Source organism: Rhinolophus hipposideros, assembly GCF_964194185.1.
Source record: "Rhinolophus hipposideros genome assembly, chromosome: 17".
NCBI classification, from domain to species: Eukaryota; Metazoa; Chordata; class Mammalia; order Chiroptera; family Rhinolophidae; genus Rhinolophus; species Rhinolophus hipposideros.
The window spans coordinates 57,716,569-57,739,553 of NC_138063.1; positions in this window are offsets into that span (position 1 = coordinate 57,716,569).

The following is a 22,985-nucleotide window of genomic DNA, read 5'->3' on the forward strand; positions in this document are numbered from 1 at the left end:
AAATTGTTGAACAATAAATTGAATGTACTTAATGTCACTGAGCTGTACACTTAAAAATTGTTAAGGTGATAAAATTTTTATGTGTATTTTACCACAAACAAAACAAAATATTTAAAAAATTTTAATGCCCTACGTTAAAGCTGATTTTTCTCATGCAAGCAACGTTCCCAAAGCTGGACAGTTGCCTTGAAAAAATTTTTTTTGACACTTCATGATTTATCCCCTTCATCCAACTGAGTCTGGTTTGGAAACAGATGGCCTGAGATGGGGTGGCCAGTGGAGTGGTGACATCTCCCACAACTTGATGACAAGAAAAGACTATCTCCAAGTCACACAGTTAGTGACAGTGTCAGGATTCAACCTGGGCTCCAGAGACCCTGCATCCCCTGCACTGTGCTGCCCCTCCCATGCCGTACATTCCAACATGTTGTCATGTGCACATAAACTTGTGGAAGTTCTCTTCAGAAACTGTGGGGAGTTACCCTGAGCCTTGATGTCTCTCGCCAGGGCGCAGAGTGCTTTGCAACTTACATTGGGAAAATGACCCTGAGTGTTCTTCTACCCTAAGCCACCACATGCTATATGTCTGTTTTATAATCTGTTCTTTTCCACTAATGCATTATTGTATATAGTGTTCTATGCCACTAAATGGTCTTCTACAACACTTCTTAATGGTTGCATAGCATTCCATTGTATGAATGCAAAATATATTATTTAATCACTCTTCTTTTTTCCAGATTGTGGTTGTTTCTAATTTTTTGCTATTATAATTGCCCCTATAGGGAACACACTTGTAGCTAAATCCCGTGTTTCCCTGAAAATAAGACCTAGCCGGACAATCAGCTCGAATGCATCTTTTGGAGCAAAACTTAATATAAGACCCAGTCTTATTTTACTATAATATAAGACCTGGTATAATATAATTTAACATAACATAACATAATATAATATATATAATATAATATAACACTGCGTCTTATATTAATTTTTGCTCCAAAAGACGCAGCAGAGCTGATTGTCCAGCCAGGTCTTATTTTCGGGGAAACACTGTCTTTACTCACTAAATTATTACCTTGGAATAAATTACTAGAACTGGAATTGTTGGTTCAAAAGGTATGCACATTTTAAAGGCTTTTAATACATTTGCCAAATTGTCCTTCCCGAAATGTTCTACAAATGTGCACTCAGACGAGCAGGTTTTCAAGTCTCCATTTCCCTACACACACCCCAACACTGGAGCTTATCTTTTTGTTTTCCTCACCTCTTGCCAATTATGCTGGGTGTTTTTTTTTTTTTTTTTTTAAAAAGCAGCTTGTTTCCATTTGCATTTCTATGATCGCTGGTAATATTGAGCACTTGTTATACATTTATTAGACACTTGTGGTTTTGTCTTTTGTCTGCATCCTTTGTCTGTTTTCCCATCAAGGCGTTCATCTTCTCCTTAATGATTTATAAAAGCGTCAAGTGTACCTGCTTTCCTGAAGTGAGGCCCAGCTGTGCTGGCACCTCTCTGGTTGCTATGCAGATGTGCCAGTGGTGGGGCCAGTCTCCATGGCCACAGATACCAGGGTCTCAATGAGTAGGGAGAGGGTTGCCATGGTGATGCTAGCAAGCAGGGTCTGGCCTCCCCTCCCATTTGCTGAGCAGCTTTCCTGGCCACAGGGCTGCCAGCCTAGTCAGAGGTTTTGAGGGCTACAAGGAAGGAGGTGGAGGGAGGCCCACGCCCTAAAACAATTCAGGAGAAATTAGTTTGCACAGTAATGTCTGGGATGTGCCTAGCAGGGCCACCCACACTCAAGGAGTCAAAAGTTTAGAACATTTCATCCCTAAATAGTGAGATGCATAATAAGATTAAAAGAAGAAGCTGCTCATCACAAAACTTAAAAATTGTGCCCCACGGCCAGACCAGATGATCTGTAATGCATTAACTTAATATTTTATTAAAAATATTGGAATTGTCTTGTTAACATAATAGTGGTGCATTATTTGTGTGAAGAGTGTTTAAAGTACTAATTTGTTAAAGTAACCATTTAAAAGATAGATTAACTTTCTAAGCCATTGAGGCATGTCATCATTCTTTAGCATGTCAAAATCCTAAAATAAAAAAAATAAAAAAAATAAAGCAAACCTAGACATGCCATGGCCTCTCTCAACCTTGGACAGAGCTTGTCCTCCCATTTTATGAGCTGAACTTTGTCTTCCCAAAAATTATGTTGAAATCCTAACTCCTAGTACCTAAAAGTATGACTGTATTTGGAGAAAGGTAATTAAAGAGGTAATTAAAGTGAAATGAATACACCAGAAGCTAAACATTAATGAATGCCAACTATAATTTTATATATATAATGTGATGGTTCAGTGTGAGGTCGGAGGGATAGTGGATGGGGGGGGGTTCACAGTGTGAGGGATGTGGATGATGAACGTCTAAGTATTGCCTTGTTTTGTACACCTGAAACTAATAAATAAATTAATTAATTAAAAAAAATGAAATGAGATCATGAGGGTGGACCCTACTCTAATATGACTGGTGTCCTTTTTAAAAGAGAAAATTTGGAGACAGACAAACACACAAAGGAAAGACCATGTGAATGCACAGGGAGAAGGCAGCCATCTGAAAGTCAAGGAGAGAGGACTCAGAATGAAACAACCCTACCACACCTTGATCTTGGACTTCTAACCTCCAATACTGTGAGAAATAAGTTTCTGTTGTTTAAGCCACCCAGCCTGTGATACTTGGTTATGACAGCCTTAGTAAGTTAATACATCCCATATCATCTCGTTTCACTTCATTTGCACCACAGGGAGTTGGTGTTATCATCAAATCCATTGACAGATGCAGACACTGGGGTTCCAGAAGGTTGGGGCGGGGGGTGTTGAGAGAGGGACTGGAGTCGGGATTTGAACCTGGGTCAGCTCATCTCTGGCAGTGTGTTCTCCCCACTGCGTATACTTTAAAAAAAAAAACAAAAAAAAAACTCTAAGACTTTTCCTAAAAGGTGGGAAGTCCACATCACCCCCTTGCTTATCATTGGGGAAACTGAGTCAAAGGTTGACAATTCCCCCTGAGATTGACATTGCTCTACCTCTTTAGGGCAGCTGAAGCAAGGACTCCCCTCTCCTCAAACACCCCAAGCTGTGGGCAGTCACTTACAGGCTGAAGTTCTTTCTGTCCTGAATTAGGGTGATTTATATATTTTCTATTCACTTATTCTTTCATTCAATTACCCAATTCATATTTATTGAGCACCTACTAGGTGCCAGGCACTGGGCTAGGTGTTAGGGAGACAGCAATGAGTGAGAGGAAAAAATCCCTGCCATCATAGCACTCATATGCTAGGGGAGACAAACTATACCCATGTAAATTAATAAAAGATCATTTTAGAGAGCCCTAAATGCTTAGGAGGATAACATAACAGTTGACAGGATAGAGAAGGACAAGGCAGGGAAATGACTTTAGATAAGGTGGTGAGGAAGGTGACATTTGAGCTGAGACCATAGTGACCTGGAGCAGCCAGCCATGTGAAAGATGGAGAAGGTATTCTCCAGGTGAAAGGAGCAGCAAGTGACATCTCTAAGGCTAGAATGAGCATGGGATGTCCAAGGCACAGTAAAGAGGGCAGTGAGGCTGGGACATACTGAGGGTGCGGAGGGGAGGGAGATGAGGATGGAGCTGTCTTGGGAACAAAGAGCAGTGAGGACTGTCTTACGCTGTCCTCAGGAGCAACATGCCAAGGAAGAAAGCCTTTCCCAAACCCTTCCCCTGCCAGCATCGTCCCTTTCTGGGTGGCCTCCTGGGAGAAGGCAACAAGGGACATGAGAAAGAACATGAATTTTGGAGTCAGAACTATACTGGAATCTCAGCTTTGAACTAGCAAGCTCTGTAATCTTGAGTAAGTCATTTTATGGGCGACGCTGTCATATACAGCCCAATCCCCACTTTTGGATCAAGGCACTTATTTCCCCCAGGCTTGGAATGATGAAGGTGGATGGCTGATGGTTGAATCCCTGAGAGTTGTCCTTGGTTGATGTCAGCTGCTTTGCCCAAAGCTGGGTATGACCTGAAGCTTCTGTTGCAGCTGCATGGTATCCCAAGTGCTCTTTCTGCCCAGCTTGCTTCCCTCACTCTCTGCCAGCATTGATCTTGTGTCTGCCCTCTAACAAACCTCCCTCACATAAACCTCAATTTCACAATCTGTTACCCAGGGAACCTGGCCTAAGACACACTTCATCTCTTTGAAACTCAGTTCCCTAGATGGCTATACAGATTTATAAGGCTACAACGGCCATTTAGAGTTATAAGGTTTAAAGAGATGATGTATGCAAAGCTTCTAGGCTAGGACATGGAAAGTCTTCAATACGTTATTTTCCCCCTTTCTGGCCTTCATGTATTTCTTTTTTTTTTTAATTTATTGGGGTGACAATTGTTAGTAAATTTACATAGATTTCAGGTGTACAATTCTGTATTACATCATCTATAAATCCCATTGTGTGTTCACCACCCAGAGTCAGTTCTCCTTCCATCACCATATATTTGATCCCCCTTACCCTCATCTCCCACCCCCCACACCCTTTACCCTAAGGTAACCACTAAACTATTGTCTGTGTCTATGAGTTTTTCTTTCTCATTTGTTTGTCTTGTTCTTTTTTTGTTTTTGGTTTATATACCACATATCAGTGAAATCATAGGGTTCTCTGCTTTTTCTGTCTGACTTATTTCACTTAGCATCATACTCTCAAGATCCATATACGTATTTCATACGAGAGCTTCACCTGGAATAGATGTTCACTGTGTTCTGGATTCAGTCAACAGACTACATGTGACAAGTACTGCATTTTTCACATTTATTAGAAGATGAAACAGAAACTGCTCATTGTCCCCCAATATCTATTCTCAACTTCTCTCTCATGAAAATAGAATTCGAGACTTTTAGCTGGATACAGGGACTTCCAGAATAAAGACTACTTTTCCCAGCATTCCTTGCAGCTAGCTATTACCACGTGTCTAAATGTTAACCAATGAGTGAGCATAAATGATGTCTGAAACTCGAAATTGTGTTGTAAAAAAAAGAGTCATGCTTTCCCCTTCCCATTGGCAGGAATAGAGATGCTATGGCTTGAGGTGGAGCAGCCACCATGGACCACAAGATAGTGGAGCAACCACAAAGCCATCATCTGCATCCTGAGCTGAATGTTCTATGGCTGTGCTCATCATGATCTGCTTCAGCAAGTCTCTTACCTTTCAGAAACTCAGCGTTTGCATATGTGAAATGAGAATGAAATCCTAAGTGAGACCATATGTGAGGGAGTCTCATTTTACCCAACAGTTTTATTTTACAGGAGGAAAAAAAAATTCCTTAAAACTGTAGGATCTGGAATTTTAGAAATTCTTAATTCTAGATTAACTCCTTAATTAACTCATGTGTTTCTCTTTGTTTTTAAGGTATGATCTTCCTTTCTATGGGGTGGTCAAGATCTACTAGGACGAAGGGCAAGACCAACAGGTTTTTAAAAACAAAAGAAAACAAAACAAAACAGATCTCTCCCTCTCAAAAAGAACATTGAATTCATGTAAATTAAAATGTGACCTTGACAGGAAACCAGCAAGGTAGGCCAGAGATGCCAAAGCAGTAACTATACTTGTTATTCTTTGATGGTTTGAAATACCCTCAGAACTGCAAGACACCATAGGAAGGAGGCCTTGGTAGGTGCAGGTGGCCCAGGAGTTATGTAGCCTCTGGGCACAGAAGAGAAGGAAGAGTTTTCCTGAAGAGTAGAATGGCCTGGTCAATGGTGTAGAAGTGACATTGCACATACCAGGATGGACTCTAGCCAGGATGAAACGAAGGGTCTTTAGGAAATTTGAGGAGAGTAATTTGGGAGGACAATTCCTGAATGTGTGGAAATAATCTGAATTGGATGTGGATGTTAGTGAACCCAAGGACTGGCTTTCCTCTGGCCTGGACATCGGCCTCTCCACACCTCAGCCTAGCCCTTGCCCAACATGGCAGTAATGAGGTGGCATCCCACCTTCCCCACCAGCACAGTGTCAGAGGAGGCCAGCAAAGACAGAAGTCTCATAGCATAAGTCCTCAAATATCCATGTTTTGACCGCAAATCACTCTCCATCCCAAGATTCAGGTAGACTTCAACTTGAATGAGAAACAACAATCCAGAGAACCCAACCCTGATGATAGTGATACTAGAACTACCTGACAAAGATTTTAGAGCAACCCTTACAAAAATATTTAAGCAGTAAACACAATTGACGCAAATGAAAAAAACAGAAAATCTCAGCAAAGAAATTTAAGTTGTATAGAGAACTAAATGGAAATTTTAGAACTAAAAAACACAATAACCAAAATTAAAAACTCAAAGGATGGGCTTACCATTAGAACATAGGTAACAGAGGAAAAAAATCAGTGAATTTAAAGATCAAACAGTAGAAATTACTCAATATGAACAACAAAGAGTGAAAAGACTTTTTAAAAATGAACATACCCTTATGGACATAAAGGACTATAACGGAAGATTTAATATTTGTGTGATCAGAGTCTCAGGAAGAAAAAAAAAGTTTTTCCCAAACTGGAAAACTTTTCAAAAAAAAAAAAAATGCAATGGATAAAATTCCCCAAATTTGACAAAAGACACAAACCAACAGATCAAGAAGCTGAATAAACCTTAAACAGGATAAACCAAAAGAAATCTATGCTGAGATGTAGCATATTGAAACTTATGAAAACTAAACACAAAGAAAAACTGGGAAAGCAGTGAGATGGAAATGGCATCTTACATATAAGGGAAAAATTATTTAAATGACATCAGATTTCTCATTGGAAACAATGAAGACCAGCCTGATAACACATTTTTCAAGTGCTGAAAAAAATATCAACCTGGAATCTTATGTCCAGTGAAAATATACCTCCAAAATGAAGGCGAAATCAAGACATTCACAGAAACAAGAAAACTAAGAGAATTTGTCACCACCAGCCCTACCCTAAAGGAGTGATTATAGGAAGTTCTTTAAACAAAAAGAAAATTATAAAAGGAGTCTTGGAATATCAGTCAGGAAGAAAGAACACAGTGAGCAAAAATAGGGACAAATACAAGAGACCTCATCTCCTCTTAAGTTTTCTAAGTTATTTTTGCCAATTGAAACAAAAATTATAACACTATCTAATGTGATTCTCAATGTATATAGAGGAAACATTTATGTTAAAAATGGGAAGAGTACAGGGACATCAAGTTACTTAAGTTTCTATACTTCACTCGAACTGATAAAATGTCAACATTAGTAAACTGATAATTTATCTATGTATAATATAACACCTAGAATGTCATTAAAACAATCTATATAAAGAGATACACTGAAAAACACATTATACAGAGGGTGCCAAAAAACATGTATACACATTTTAAGAAAGGGAAAATACTGTATTAAAATTGTAATAATATATAATGGTAACAAAAGATGAATGCAAGTCACATGTGACTTCTGCAATTACGAGAGGTGGTCAAAGTGGTTACCATCAGTGTAATTTCAATACAATTTTCTCCTTTCTTAAAGTGTGTATAGATTTTTTTGGCAACCTCTGTATAAGTCAAAAATGAAATTTTTAAAAAGTTCAGGTAACCCACTGAAAGGAAGGAAAAACAAAAAGAGAAATTTAAAATAGAGGGAACAAACAAAAGGCAAAAAAATCTAACATATCAATGATTACATTAACTGTAAATGATCTTATATACTAATTAAAAGATAGAGATTTGCAGAATGGAACCTTCCTCCACCCCCGAAAAAAATCCAACTATATGCTATCTGTGAATAAGAAATTCACAGATTATGTCACAGAAATGGAGGTGTGAGAAATGCTTCTTGAAATCTGTCCTGGAATTTACGACAAATTGAACAGCTATAATTCAACAAAGGACTCCATGCATGGCACACAGACATGTCTGAGAGACCCGCAATTGTAATCATCGAAAGGTGGGCAAATTAGGCAAGCAGAGGAGGAGGGAAGGGGGAAGTGCAGAGATGTGGGCCACTGGCCTAAGGACACAGACCAGAGCTAGAAGCTCCCTGCAGTCCAGAGCTTTCCGCAGTCACGGGAGACGGAATAATTCGGACTGATAGTGCTCCCCTTATGGCCCACAGTCCTGCCTGAGGGATCACCATATAACACGGCTGAACTCAGCAATCCCATGAGAGACCTCGAAGCAAAGACTGAGGGAAGAAGGGTGAGGACAGTGTTTTAAGCCCTCACTGCCAAGAAGAGGACGGAAGACATACGCATGGAGCCTGGTTGACCCCTCCCTACCCTCCCAGAGCTTGCCCCACCCCAACCCTCCCAGAGCTAGAAGTAGACTCCAGAAGAATCAGTAGCAGTGTCAGATCAAAAAAAACAGAATATTTACAGCTGTGAGATCTGCAGCCCTACAGCCGCAGACTCACAGCACAACTAATTCCAGCAAAAGAGGAAGAATTGTAGGGGCAAGACAACTGTGGACTGGTAGTCCCTGTTGCTCGGAGCCACCTCTAACAACCCACCCCACCCCCGCCGATCTGAGCGGATCCCTGCAGAGGTAACCAGAGTTGATGAGACACACAGGTTCTGAATATGGTTGCAGGAAGAGTGAAGAGCGTTGGGACTTCAGAAGCTCTTCACATCCCCCCCACAGAGGTGATGCACTGAGATCCAGGCGACCTGCTCACAGAGCAGAAGCCCACCTTCCAGGGAACATGCCATCATGTGAGAAGCCAGAACAGTGCAAGAAAAAATATAACACTCCAGTGTGAGAGAGAATAAAAGGCTATAGGGGGAGAAAAAAATAAAACATTCCACCAAAATCTACTGGAAAGCAAAAGAAAGACCTCTTCCTATCAACTTGTTGCCGAACCCACTCCTTTTGATGTCTAGGAAGAGAAATAATAATTCATAAACTGCCATGAATAACTAAGGTAACAAGGCAGCTCAGAAAGAAAATGAAAAGTCTCCAGAAAATGAACTTAAAAACATGGAAATATATGACTTAAATGACAGAGAATTCAAGATTGCAGTTCTAAAAAAACTCAACGAGATGCAAAAGAACACAGACAGGCAGTTTAATGAACTCAGAAAACAATCAAAGAACAAAATGAACACTTTACAAAAGAGATTGAAATTTTAAAAAAGAACCAAATAAAATTTCTGGGGATTAAGAACTTGATAAAAGAGATAAAAAATGAAACAGCCAGCTTAGGTAGTAGAGCTGACCAGATGGAGGAAAGAATCAGTGACATCAAAGATAGAAACCTGGAAATGACAGGGATGGCAGAAGAAAGATACTTGAGACTTAAAAGAAATGAAAAGAACTCTATAAGAACTTTCTGACTCCATCAGAAAGAGCAATATAGGAATAATGGGCACCCCAGAGGGAGAAGGGAGCAGAGAGTATATTCAAACAAATAGTTGACAAGAACTTCCCAAACTTGTGGAAAGATCTGGATCCTCAAATTCAAGAAACAAATAGAACATCTAATTACCTCAACCCCAATAGGCCTTCTCCAAGACACATTGTATTGAAGCTGTCTAAAATCAACGACAAAGAAAGATTCCTCAAAGCAGCCAGGGCAAAAAAGACGGTAACCTACAAAGGAAAGCCCATTAGATTATCATCAGATTTTTCAGCAGAAACTCTACAAGCCAGGAGGGAGTGGAACCAAATATTCAAACTTTTGAAAAAGAGAAATTATGAGCCAAGAATAATATATCCAGCAAAGATATCCTTTAGATATGAAGGAGGAATAAAGACCTTTCCAGACATCCAGAAGCTGAGGAGATTTTCTAGCACACGACCTGCACTACAAGAAATACTGAAGGAGACTATCTGACCTGAAACAAAAAAGCAAACGAATACAAAACCGTAAGCAGAATTACGAACAGACAGAAGCAGGAAATGGCAACCCCTACACAAAATAGGGCCAGTGTACACTTAAAAATAACATAAAGGGTAAAAAAGAAAAAAATATTTAAAAAAGGAAGAAGAAAAGACAACTTAAGAAGAAAAGGCAACTCAGAAAGAACTCACAGCATAAGTAGGGATAACTTGTGACAACAAAAACATAAAAGGGATGAAAGTAAAAGTCTGAACCTGCAAAGGACAATGGAGATAAGAAGCACGCTGAAGAAAGAGGACTATAGTATACATAAAAATTTCTTTTACATAAACTTAATGGTAACCACTCAAAAAAAATTCTGAACTGAAATATATAACATGTAAAAGGAAAAACAGAGGGAAAAGTCATAGATTACTACCACACTAAAATAACAGAGAGCAACAAAAAAGCAAAGAAACAATGGAGACACCGAACCAGAAAACAAAAGATAGCATGATAGGAAATCCTCATATATCAATAATCACCCTAAATGTAAATGGAATAAACTTCCAATAAAAAGGCACAGAGTAGCAGATTGGATTAAAAAAAAAACTAAACCCAACAACATGCTGCCTCCAAGAGACACATCTCAGCTACAATGACAAATACAGACTCAAAGTGAAAAGGTGGAAAATGACACTCCAAGCAAATGATATTCAGAGAACAGCAGATGAAACAGACTTCACAATAAAAAAGGTAACAAGAGACAAAGATGGACATTTCATAATGATAAAGGGGAGTATACAACAAGCAGACAACAGTCATCAATATTCATGCCCCCAATCATGGAGCACCAAAATACAGAAAGCAATTACTAACAGAACTAAAGGGAGAAATTGACCAAAACACAATTACAGTAGAGGACCTAGATACATCATTGACAGCTATGGATAGATCATCCCAACAGAAAATAAATAAGGAAATATCAGCCCTAAATGACACATTAGATGAAATGGATATAATTGACATTTATAGAGCACTTCATCCTGGGACATCAGACTACACATTCTTTTCTAGCATACATGAAACATTCTCAAGGATAGACCACATATTGAGACATAAAATTAGCCTCAGCAAATTTAAGAAAATTGAATCATACCAAGCATATTCTCTGATCACAAGGCTTTGCAATTGGATATCAACTGCGAAACAAACAAACAGAAACAGAACAGGAAAACCCACAAATATGTGGAGATTAAACAACATACTTTTAAAGAGGGACTGAGACAAAGAAGAAATAGAAGGAGAAATCAAAAGATACACAGAAATAATGAGAACAAAAATACATCCTACCAAAATTTTGGGATGCAGTGAAAGCAGTATTAAGAGGGAAATTTATATCATTACAGGCCTATCTCAAGAAAGAAGAGAAATCTCAAATAAACAACCTTACATTACACCTTAAAGAATTAGAATAAGAAAAATAATGAAGCCCAAAGTCAGCAGAAATAAAAATCAAAGCAGAACTAAATAAAATAGAGAACAAAAAGACAATAGAAAAAAATTAATGAAGCAAAGAATTGGTTCTTTTGAAAGATTAATAAAATTGACAAATCCTTGGCTAGACTCGCTAAGATAAAAAGAGAAAAGACACAAACAAACAAAATTAAATGTAAGAAAGGAGAAGTCACTACAAATGCCAAAGAAGTACAAAGAATCATCCAAGAACACTGTGAAGAACTATATGCCACCAAATTCAATAACCTACAAGAAATGGACAAGTTCTTAGAAATATACATCTTTCCTAGGCTAAATCCTGAAGAATTGGAAAATGTAAATAGACCAATCAACAGTAAGGATACTGAATCAGTCATCCAAAACCTTCCCAAAAGCAAAAGTTCAGGACCAGATGGCTTCAATAATGAGTTCCACTAAACATTCAAAGGTCATCTAACACCTGTGCTATCGAAACTCTTTCAAAAAATTGAAGAGACAGTACTCCCTAACACATTTTATGAGGCCAACATTACCCTGATACCAAAACCTGGTAAGGATAACACAAAAAGGAAAGTACCTTAACATAATAAAGGCCATATATGACAAACCCTCAGCTAATATCATAATTAATGGTGAAAAACTGAAGTTCTTCACTCTATGTTCAGGAACCAGACAGGGCTGTCTCCTATCACCTCTGCTTTCCAACATAGGATGTGAAGGACCTATACACTGAAAACTGTAACACATTTTTAAAAGAAATTGAAGAAGACAAAAAGAAATGGAAAGACATTTTGTGTTCATGGATTGGAAGAATCAACACAGTTAAAATGGCCATATTACACAAAGCAATATACAGATTTAATGCAATCCCCATCAAAATCCCAATGGCATTTTTTAAAGAAATAGAACAAAAATAATCATCATATTTGTATGGAACCACAAAAGACCCTGAAAGCCACAGCAATCTAAGAAAAAAGAACAATACTGGAGGTATCACACTCCCTGACTTAACCTGGTACTACAGGGCTACAATAATCAAAACAGCATGGTATTGGCACAAAAATAGACACACAGACCAATGAAATAGAATTGAAAACCCCAAAATAAACCCACATAAATATGGACAGATAGTTCTTGACAAAGGAGCCAAAAACATACAATGGAGGAAAGAGCCTCTTCAATAAATGTTGCTGGGAGAATTGGATAGCCACGTGCAAAAGAATGAAACTGGACTGCTATCTGTCACCATGTACCAAAATTAACTCAAAATGGATCAAAGACATAAACGTGAGACCTGAAATAATAAACTGCATAAAAGAAAACAAAGATATTAAACTTACGGACCTTGAGTTCAAAGAGGATTTTATGAATTTGACTCCAAAGGCAAGGGAAGTAAAAGTTAAAATAAATAAATGGGGCTATATCAAATTTAAAAGCTTCTGCACAGCAAAAGATACCATCGACAAAATATAGAGGCAACCAACTGAATGGGAGCAGATTTTTGCAAACAACACATGCAATAAAGGGCTAATATTCAAAATATATAAGGAACTCATACAACTCAACAACAAGAAAACAAACAATCCAATTAGAACATGGGCAGAGGACCTGAAAAGACATTTCTCCAAAGAGGATATACAAATTGTCAATAGACATATAAAAACATGTTCAACATCACTAATCATCAGAGAAATGCAAATAAAAACCACAATGAGATACCACCTCACCCCAGTCAGAATGGCTTTCATCAACAAGACAAATAGTAACAAGTGTTGGAGAGGCTGTGGAGAAAAAGGAACACTCATACACTGTTGGTGGGAATGCAGACTGGTGCAGCCGCTATGGAAGGCAGTGTGGAGGTTCCTCAAAAAATTAAGAATAGGGGCCGGCCAGGTGGCTCAGGCGGTTAGAGCTCCATGCTCCTAACTTCGAAGGCTGCCAGTTCGATTCCCACATGGGCCAGTAGCTCTCAACCACAAGGTTTGCCAGTTCAATTCTTCGACTCCCACAAGGGATGGTGGGCAGCGCCCCCTGCAACTAGCAACGGCAACTGGACCTGGAGCTGAGCTGCGCCCTCCACAACTAGGATTGAAAGGACAACAACTTGACTTAGAAAAAAAAAAAAGTCCTGGAAGTACACACTGTTCCCCAATAAAGTCCTGTTCCCCTTCCCCAATAAAATCTTTTTAAAAAAATTAAGAATAGGATGCTATAGATGCCTGATCACTGCGCTGTACACCTACAGCTGAAGTTGAACAATAATGAATGTCAACTATATTTTATATATATACATATATATATACATATACAGTTACAAGAAGCGGAGTACAGCCTTAAGAATAGAGACAATGGAAATGTAATGGCTGTATGTGATGTCGGAGGAGTAGTGGATGGAGGGAGGGTGTTTGTCACTGTGTGAGGGATATAAATGATAAACGCCTAACTATTACATTGTTTTGTGCACCTGAAACTAATTTTTAAAAAATTAAGAATAGAATTACCATATGACCCAGCAACTCCTCTCCTGGGTATATACCCAAAAAATCTGAAAACATTTATCCAGAAAGATATATGTGCTCCAATGTTCATTGCAGCTTTATTTACGGTGGTCAAGACATGGAAACAACCAAAGTGTCCTTCGACAGATGATTGGATAAAGAAGATGTGGTATATATACACAATGGAATACTATCCTGCAGTAAGAAAAGATGAAACTGTACCATTTGCGACAACATGGATGGATCTTGAGATTATTACGCTAAGCAAAATAAGTCACACAGAAAAAGTCAAGAACCATATGATTTCACTGATATGTGAGATGTAAAACTAAAAGCAACAAAGCAACAAGACAAACAAATAAAGAAACAGAAACTCATAGACACAGACAATAGTTTAGTGGTTACCAGAGGGTAACAGGGGGAAAGGGGTGGTAGATGAGGGAAAAGGGGATCAAATATATGGTGATGGAAGGAGAACTGACTCTGAGTGGTAAACACACAATGTGATACATAGATGATGTTTTACAGAATTGTACACTTGAAACCTATGTAATTTTACTAACCATTGTCACCCCAATAAATTTTAATAATAAAAAAAAGAAATTCATTTCACATCTAATGATATGGGTAGGTTGAAAGTAAAAGGATGGGAAAAGATAATGACAATGCCGAATGGTGAGGGTGTGGAACAATAGGAACTCTCAGGTTGCTGGTTGGAATACAGAACAGTACAGCCACTCTGGATAACAGTTTGGCAGTTTCTTTAAAAACGAAATATACATTTAACATTCAGCACAGCAGTCATACTCCTGGGCATCAATCCCAGAGAAGTGACATGTTGTGTCCACACAAAAACCTGTGCATAATTGTCTATAGAAGCTTTATTTATAATAGCCAAAAACAACCCAAATATCCTACTATAGGTGAATGTTTAAACAAATTGTGGCACACCAATACCAACAATAAAAAGGAACAAACTACTGATACACGCAACAACTTGGGTGGATTTCAGGGGCATTATGTTGGGTGAAAAAAGCCCTGCTCAGAGGTTACATACTATGTGATTCCATTTACATAAAATTCTTGAAATGACAGAACTATAGCGATGGAAAGCAGGTTACCGGTTGCCAAAGGTTAGAAATGGTGGAGGGGGGTGGTTATGACTGTGAAGGGGCAGCACAAGGAGGATTTTGATGATGAGGGACAGTTTTGTATCTTGATCGCAGTGATGGGTACACAAATCTGACGCACAGTTATGTCACTCTCTGGTTTTAACATTATACTATAGTCACATAAGATGTTCCCATGGGTGAAACTGGATGAAAAGTACACAGAGCCTCTTTATATTATTGCTGCAACTTTCTATAAATCTACACTTATTTCAAAATAGAAAGTTTAGAAATAAAGGTTAGAATGCAAAATTAATTTCTTTACTTTGATTACATTTAAAGTTGAAGTTTAATGTGTTCATAAGGATAATATTCAGAAGAGCCCAAATATTTTTATTTAGATTATAAAAAAAAGTTAACAGTGAAGATGGTATTTTTTTTATTTTGTCAAAAATGTTATTTTGTTTCTAATAAATCACTATTAAATTGGAAAAAATTGGTTCTATTTGATATAAATGTATATGAAAGCAAGAGTGTATTCATTCATTCATTCATTTATTCCATACATATTTATTGAGTTCCAAGAAGAAAAACAAAAGCATTGAGCATCCTCAGCAATTTTCAGCAGTTTCCCAACCTGGAATGCAGGACTCAGAAGAGCAAGATAAAGAGGCTTCTGTGTACAGGTTCCCAACTCCAAAGCCAGATGTTTTGCAGATTGAAGTCCAGATTGAATCTGTGAACCAGTTTGAGATCCCTATCTGCCACCCTCCCCAGGCTGGGGGCTTCAGCTAGAGGTGTGACCCTCTCCAGCAAATGCTATGGCAATGGCTGTGGATAGGGAGGCACGTGGACTCCTTTCCCGGGGGCTGGAAGACTGCCTTCTCTTGCCACTATCCTTTCTTTCTAAAATATTCTCTTGTCCCCTTCCATATGCCAGGTGCTAGGGTTACAGCAGCAAACAAGATGGACAGTCCCTCTGGAACCATGGGCATAATGCTGAACCTCAGAGTCCTCAGGTGTAAAGAGGAGATAATAGTAGCTGCGGCATCACATAGTTGCTCTGAGGGTAACTGAGTTAAAATGCATCACAGGCTTAGAAGATAGTAAGTGCTAAACAAAACTGCCATTATTATTATTATTTATTTTAATTTTTAAATAATTTATTAAATAAAATCTTAGAGAGGGAGAAGCACTGTAGGTAAAACAAAGCCAGGGGCAGAAGAGTACAGGGTGGTCAGGAGCAAGTTACATAAAAGAGAGGCCCCAACAGGCCTTGCCAAGGCTGTGGCATCTGAGTGATGCCCTGATGGTGGAGCAAGTTCCCCAGAGAACTGCAGGAAGCGTTTGCCAAAGGGAAGAGCCCTGTAAAGGCCCTGAGAAAGAATCAGTCAGCCTGGCTAGAGCATGGGGACGAAGTGCATCGGAGAGGAGGCTGAAGTCCCCAGAAGAGACCAGGTCTTACTAAGATTAGAGGATCCCCGGGGAAGCACTGGCAGCTGTTCTCTGTCCTGCCCCCCAAGATTGCTAGTCCTTTGCCCCAATGCTGCAGGTGAATGTCCTTGGGCTCTGGCTTTCACCGAAGGAAGCCACATCTCTGGAGGAGCAGGTCTGAGTGCCCTCCCAACCACTCTGGGAGCTTCTCACCTTGCTCAGGATGGGTTTGCCCTCACCTGAATTTGCTCAGGGTCAGGCCTCAAGCTGCAGAACTGAGCACCTTCAAATGGTGCCCCTGCCATTCACATCGTCTTGCCCTCACACCCCAACAAGATGAGGCCCACACAGGCTCCCTGGTGGGTGGGGGCACTGTGGGAGCAGCAAGTGTGACTATGAGCACCTGCTCTTGCCAGGGTGGAGGGGACGGAGAGAGACCTCTTTCTATAGACAGGGATAAGCCGGGGGAGATAGCCCCATGGTGGGCCCAAGGCCAGGAACAAGGCTCTGCTCTGAGCAGGTCTGGAGACCGACCCTCTCCAAGCACAGCTCTTCCTTCAGAGACATCTTCTTTGTCTTCCAAGTCATGAGGCTGACTTGAGTATCCTCGGTTGCTAGTTGGGGGGAGAGTAGGGAGCAGGGCAAGGTCTAATAGATCCCGTAGTAGGGTCCTTGAATATCCTTGAATAGGTCCAGATACTCATGGAGCCTACAAACCACCTACACACAGCCCCACAGGCATTTGGGGACACACCCACACCCATGCAGGCACACTGGGATCATCATGGACACACACTTCACACTCACCAAGCAGGATCATGCCTACACCTGTCAACCCATTCCACAACAATCACGTTCTCATACACAAATATACATACCCCTGTGTGGAATCAGACACACACAAAACTCACTCAACAGGCAAATCTGATTCACAAAATTACATGCATTGGTGTACGCCAGACACCACCTGCTCTTGGTCACATGCAAGCACTCCGAAGGGAGAAAAGGGGCCTGACCATGCCACCTTGGCCAGGATGGGTGACAAAAAAGAAGCACCTTCAGAGGAGGGAAAACTGGAACACCTAAGAAAATTTACTTCCAGGCCTATCCACACCATCATGCCCTCCCCGTACACCTCCCATTCCAGCCCAGCCCACCCCCGGGTCTCAGATGTCATCTCCAACTGCAGGGACCACCTTCAGCCCTGGATCCAGGGACTTTCCCCACTGTCCCATCTCTTACAATGGGAGACCCTGGCCCAACCAGACCCTCACTATGTCCCATCCTTCCATTTACGCATGCCTTAAAGCAATATTCACTGGGTTCTTTGGGGACACTGCTGTGAAGAAAACTACTTGTTCTACCCTTGGGGCATTTACAGTTTAAAAAAAATGAACACATCAAGTTCCTGACAGGAGCCCTTGACCTAGTTTGGGAGGTGCCCTGAGATGACATTTGAGCGGGGCTGGCTCTGTAAGAGGTGGGGAGATTCCAAGCATGTGCAAAGGTCCTGAGGACAAAGAGGATATGGGGCTTGAGGGAAGGAGCAGAGGCCAGAGCACTGGTGCATAGCTGGCACATGAGGAGAGGGTGGTAAGGTCAAAATGGGAGTGGGGCCAGCAGGCCAACTCATGTCTGGTCAGGTTCTTGCTTTTATCCTAAATGCAGTGGGAACCATGGAAGACTCCAGGCAGGCAAGTGGGGTGAGTCCTGGTTGGAGATGTAGAGGGGACAGCATGGGAAAGGACAGAGGGAAAAGAAGTGAGCTCCCTGGGGAGTGGAAAATCAGGTGCCTGAACATGAGTGAGCAGAGGAGGGAGGAGCAGGATTCCTAGGGGCTCAGGTCTCCAGTTCAGGCAACGGGGTGGATGGGGGGTAAGGGGGCTCCTCCTTGACATGGAGCTATTGGAGGGGCTGGGGCATGGGGCCGGGCCAACCCCAGACTCCTTCCTGTCCCTGCCTCTGCCACAGCTCTTTCCACCAGGACTCCCACCTTCTGTGTTCTGGGCAAATCCAAATTCTTCCTCCATTCCTTCGGCATAAGCCTAATGTCAGGCAGTGTGAGCACAAAGACCAGGGGCTTGGCCTGCCATGCCTCAGGTGGACAACTCACATCCACTGACCGGCACTCTGGTCAACACCATGGTGGCTATAAGACCAGAGTTGGAGGGGGAGCCTGGGGAGTCAGGCAAGCCTTCCTGGGGAGCAAGGGATTACCTAGAGGCTCAGGGACACACTGGCCAAGTAAAGAATGGGGTGCTCCAACCCAGGGGTTCCCAAAATGGAGTACCAACCCTCCATGCAGGCCAAACCGTTGTGAATACATTACAGGAATATACTAGAATTTCTATGCACAAGGTATGAGAAGAAAATGTTAGAACTTCTGTTTTGTATGTATGTTTGTCAAAAAAGAAAAGAAGAAATCAGCTTATTAGCATACCCTATAAGGCGACACGCCAGCCTGCACAGCCCTGCAAGGCCTGGGTCGGGATAGCCACATGAGCTCCCGGGGAGGGGAAGGAAGACCCGAAATGCAGAGGGCACGCTCATACACGTTCATTCTCTTTCTGAGCATTGACATGGTAAGTGGATTTGTGTATGACAGTCTGCTCTTAATTGAAATAACCCTAACAAAATGACCAAGTGGCTTAAGAAGTTTCCTGCAAAGGAAATGTGGACTGAAGATAATACAAGGATGAGCTTTGAACAACAACAACAAAAATGGTAACACTGGCACTTCCATTCTTGGAAGGAGCTGCTCACCAAGCACATTACTATGTAAATACGGTGTCTACCTATCAGCTCTGTTGAGAAGTGGGACACAAAAATTACAAACTTATGGAGACATCTATTCAAAATGTGGGTTTACAGTTGCGACCGTTAATGCTGGCCTGACCTAGAAGACATCCTGGGGAAATAATAGGTGAAAAAGCAGGTGGAAAGACTTGTATCCCATGTGTGATATAAACAGAATAATAAGAATAATATATGATAGTGTATGCATAAAACCTGGAGGTATATACATGAAACCAGGCTTCTCCTTGTGGGGAAGGGCTGTTGCTATCGGCACCATGTATCTATCTCTGCTTATTTGAATTATTACAGTGAGCATGTAAGACAATTCTAATGAGAAACACAATAAAGAATTTTTAGCATCTGGAGTCTTTGTACGTTTCATTTTGAACTAATTATGGATTTACCAAAGAGTCTCAAAGACTTCCTGAATACCCTCCCCACAGCTCCTCCTGTAAATGTGTCCAAAGACCAGGGTACATTTATCAAGACAGAAATAGATGCTGGGCACCACTAGTAACCTAGGTTCCGATTTTTGAGTCAATCCAGGCTCCCACCTTGCATTCAGTCATCGTGTCTCCTTAGTACCCTCCTGTCTCGGACAGCTCTTCTGTCTCAACTTGTCTCTCACAACCTTGACCCTTTGGAAAAGCACTGCCCAGTTATTTTGGAGGATGTCTCTCAATTTGGGTTTGTCTGTCACTTTCTCATCATTATACTGCAGTTGCAGGTTTGGAGGAAAAAGATCACAGATATGGGCACCTTCTCATCCCATCACACCAGGGGTGCCTGACACCCATACAGTTGAACACTAGTTGAGTTGTCTTCCAGGATCCCCCACTGTCAAGTTTTAGCAGGTTTTCCAGCAGTGAGGGTTTCACAGGAACAGGGAGATAGAAAGGGAGGACAGAGGCAGGACAGGCCACATCACAGGCGACCCTGACTGTAGGTTCAGACCTTCTCTCGGAGATAAAGTGGGGTTGGAAGAGCATTAGGCAGAGATGCGCAGGGTTGGCCGTGAGATGCCGAAGTCATGATGATGTCTGTGTGCAGACAGGGCCGGGGGGCAAGAGAAGCAGGGGGCAGCTGGGAGGCCAAAGCAGCAATGCCCAGGTGATGGGGGAGGAGTAAGAGAGAAGAGGAGGAAAATTCAAGAGCAAGGGTGGAGATGAGGCGGTGAGGCTTCTGAGTAGTGCTTCTCTCACTGGAAGGAGCAGAAATCTTAAAAGTTGATGTCCTGGAGGGCACCCTCTGCCTTCCCATCCAATCCCACCTTCTCACAAAAGTAGAGGTGCCCCTGAGGGCGGTGCATAACAGAGCACTTCATACCTGTGCCTGCAGGCTCATGGTGGGCTCTCAAAGCAGACAGCCTGAAGGTGGGGAGACTCATGATCCAACATCAGTTCTTCCTGGGGTCTCTGGCCTACCCGCCTGCCCTAAAGATTTCAGACTTGCCAGCTCCCACAATCGAGTGAGCCAATTTCCTAAAATAAATCTATCTCCATCTCTCTTCATAGCTCTCTTTATAGCTCTCTCTCTCCACACAAACACATACACACACACACACACACCCCTACACACACACACACGTACAGACACGTACACACATGCACACATTGACACATACATATACACACATTCTCACATATATACACCTACACACATTCATACACATACACACATAACAGATACACACATATACAGATACACACACATGTAAACACATATACACACATACACATATGCACACACACATACACACATATCCTATCAGTTTCTGGAGGACCCTGACTGGTGCAACCTCTCTGGGGAAGTGCCCTTGGAACAGAGAACTGAATGAAGGGAGTCGGGGGTAGCTATGCAAGGACCTGGGGACAAAGGTTCTGGGCGAGAACAGCAAGGCATCTGGGAGCTTGTTGTGTTCCCAGTGAGCCAGAGTAGTGGGAAAGGGTGGTCGAGTCAGCAGGTTGCAGTGGAGTAGGGCCTATCAACATGGCACAGACTGGCACTTTGCTATGCAGAGAGCAGAGTTGGGAGGAAAGTGATGCTTCTTTGGGCCCCCAAGTGGAGGATGGACTGTTTAAGGCCTGTCAAGAGGCTGTTTCTGTCATCTAGGTGAGAGGGACGGCCACTTAGACTAGGGTGATGGTGGCAGAGCTGGTGGTATGGTGATTCTGGGTGCATTGGAGGCAGAGTCGAAAGGCCCAACCACTGGCTTAGCCATAGGCTGTGAGGGAACAATAGGATTCAAGAGGGAATAAGAATGTGGTCAGGCCTGTGTTACAGCTCCAGATGTTTCCAGGACTGTTTGTTTAAGCCTGTCTCCCACAGTGGGTTCCAGGAAGGCAGGTGATGAAATGTCTTCCAGTTATACGTACTGCTGTGCCCGTAAAGCTGGATAAATATCGTAAAATGAATGGGTGGGCTGCCTCTGTTCCTCACCATGGTTGCCACTAGTCCGACCCATGGGCTCCAGACTATGGTGTGGCTGTTGGCCCCTGGCCCAGGCTACCAGGAGCCCTGCTTACAAAGATGGCTATGCTGGGCCCAAGAGCTTGGCTCTGCCACGAGGAGCTCATGCAAGTTAAGGAGATAAGGCACAAAATAATTAGAGAGCAGAGTGTATAATTAAGTGTTAAATTATGTGTTTCATATTCTCTGAGCTAAAAGAGTATGAGTTGAGGAGGTTGTGCCAGGATGGTGTAGCTGGGGGAGGCAGCACATGCAGGGAGGGACAGCCATACAGGGGAAAACTCTGGGTTTGGCAAGGCATTAGTAGAGGGTGAGGCAGGAGCAGGGGGAGGTGCAGGGACAATAAGGACAGTGTCCCACACACATTCTGCAGGAGCACTTGTGGATAGGGAGCAGCACCAGGTCACAGGTGTATGCTGGGTGAGCATTGCATAACCTCAACAGGCCTCAATGGCCTTGTCTGTGAAATGAGTTGCTAAGGGTACCCAACAGGACAGTCTATACACAGATTCAGCACATGGTCTGGCACGCTGGGGATGCCCAGACAGACAGACAAAGAAAGAGTCAGGTGACCACATAGACAGAGGAACACACAGGCAGACAGACAGGAGAGCAGTCAGGTGGTCAGACAGGTGGTGAGAACAGGCAGACAGACAAGCAAGAGACATTCAAACAGACCAACAGCTGGATTTGTGCCTCCCAGCTTCTGGCCCTTCAGGAGCCCTGTCCAGAGCAGGTCTTATCCACTCTTGTCCTGCTCTGAAAGACAGGAAGACTGTGGCTGCCAGGTGGCTCAGGGACTTGCAGAGTCCCAAGGAATGCTGTGTGGCAATACATCCTCAATGAAACCTTCAGAGGTTGAGAGTTCTGGGAGAGCACCCCAGCACTAGCTGTAGGCCTTGGGAAACCAGGGTTGAGAGGTCAAGCAAAAGAAAAAGGAAATCAGAGCTGGAGCAGAGGTGGGCCTGGGCAGGAAGAAGACAGGGAGGAAGACAGGGAGGCAGAGCAGTGAGAGTCACTCATACCCCAGCCAGGCGGTCAGGCCTGAGGCTGCAACAGGAGCAGCATGTCCCTAGCACCGTAAGGCAGCCCAGAGGCCGCAGGAGGTTCTCTTGGCAGCACTGTGTTTGCAGCCTGACTTAACATCCACTGCCTGTTAAACAAACTTGTGACAGGCCTGCTCCATACACCCAGGGACAGCAGTGGCTCTCAGCTGTCAAGGGTGGCCCGTAATGGGGGCACTGTATGCCACAGCAGAGCCTCTCATTCCAACACAGAGGCAACGGCCTCTGCCTAAACAAACATGGGCTTTGGCCACAGCCATGTGAGACA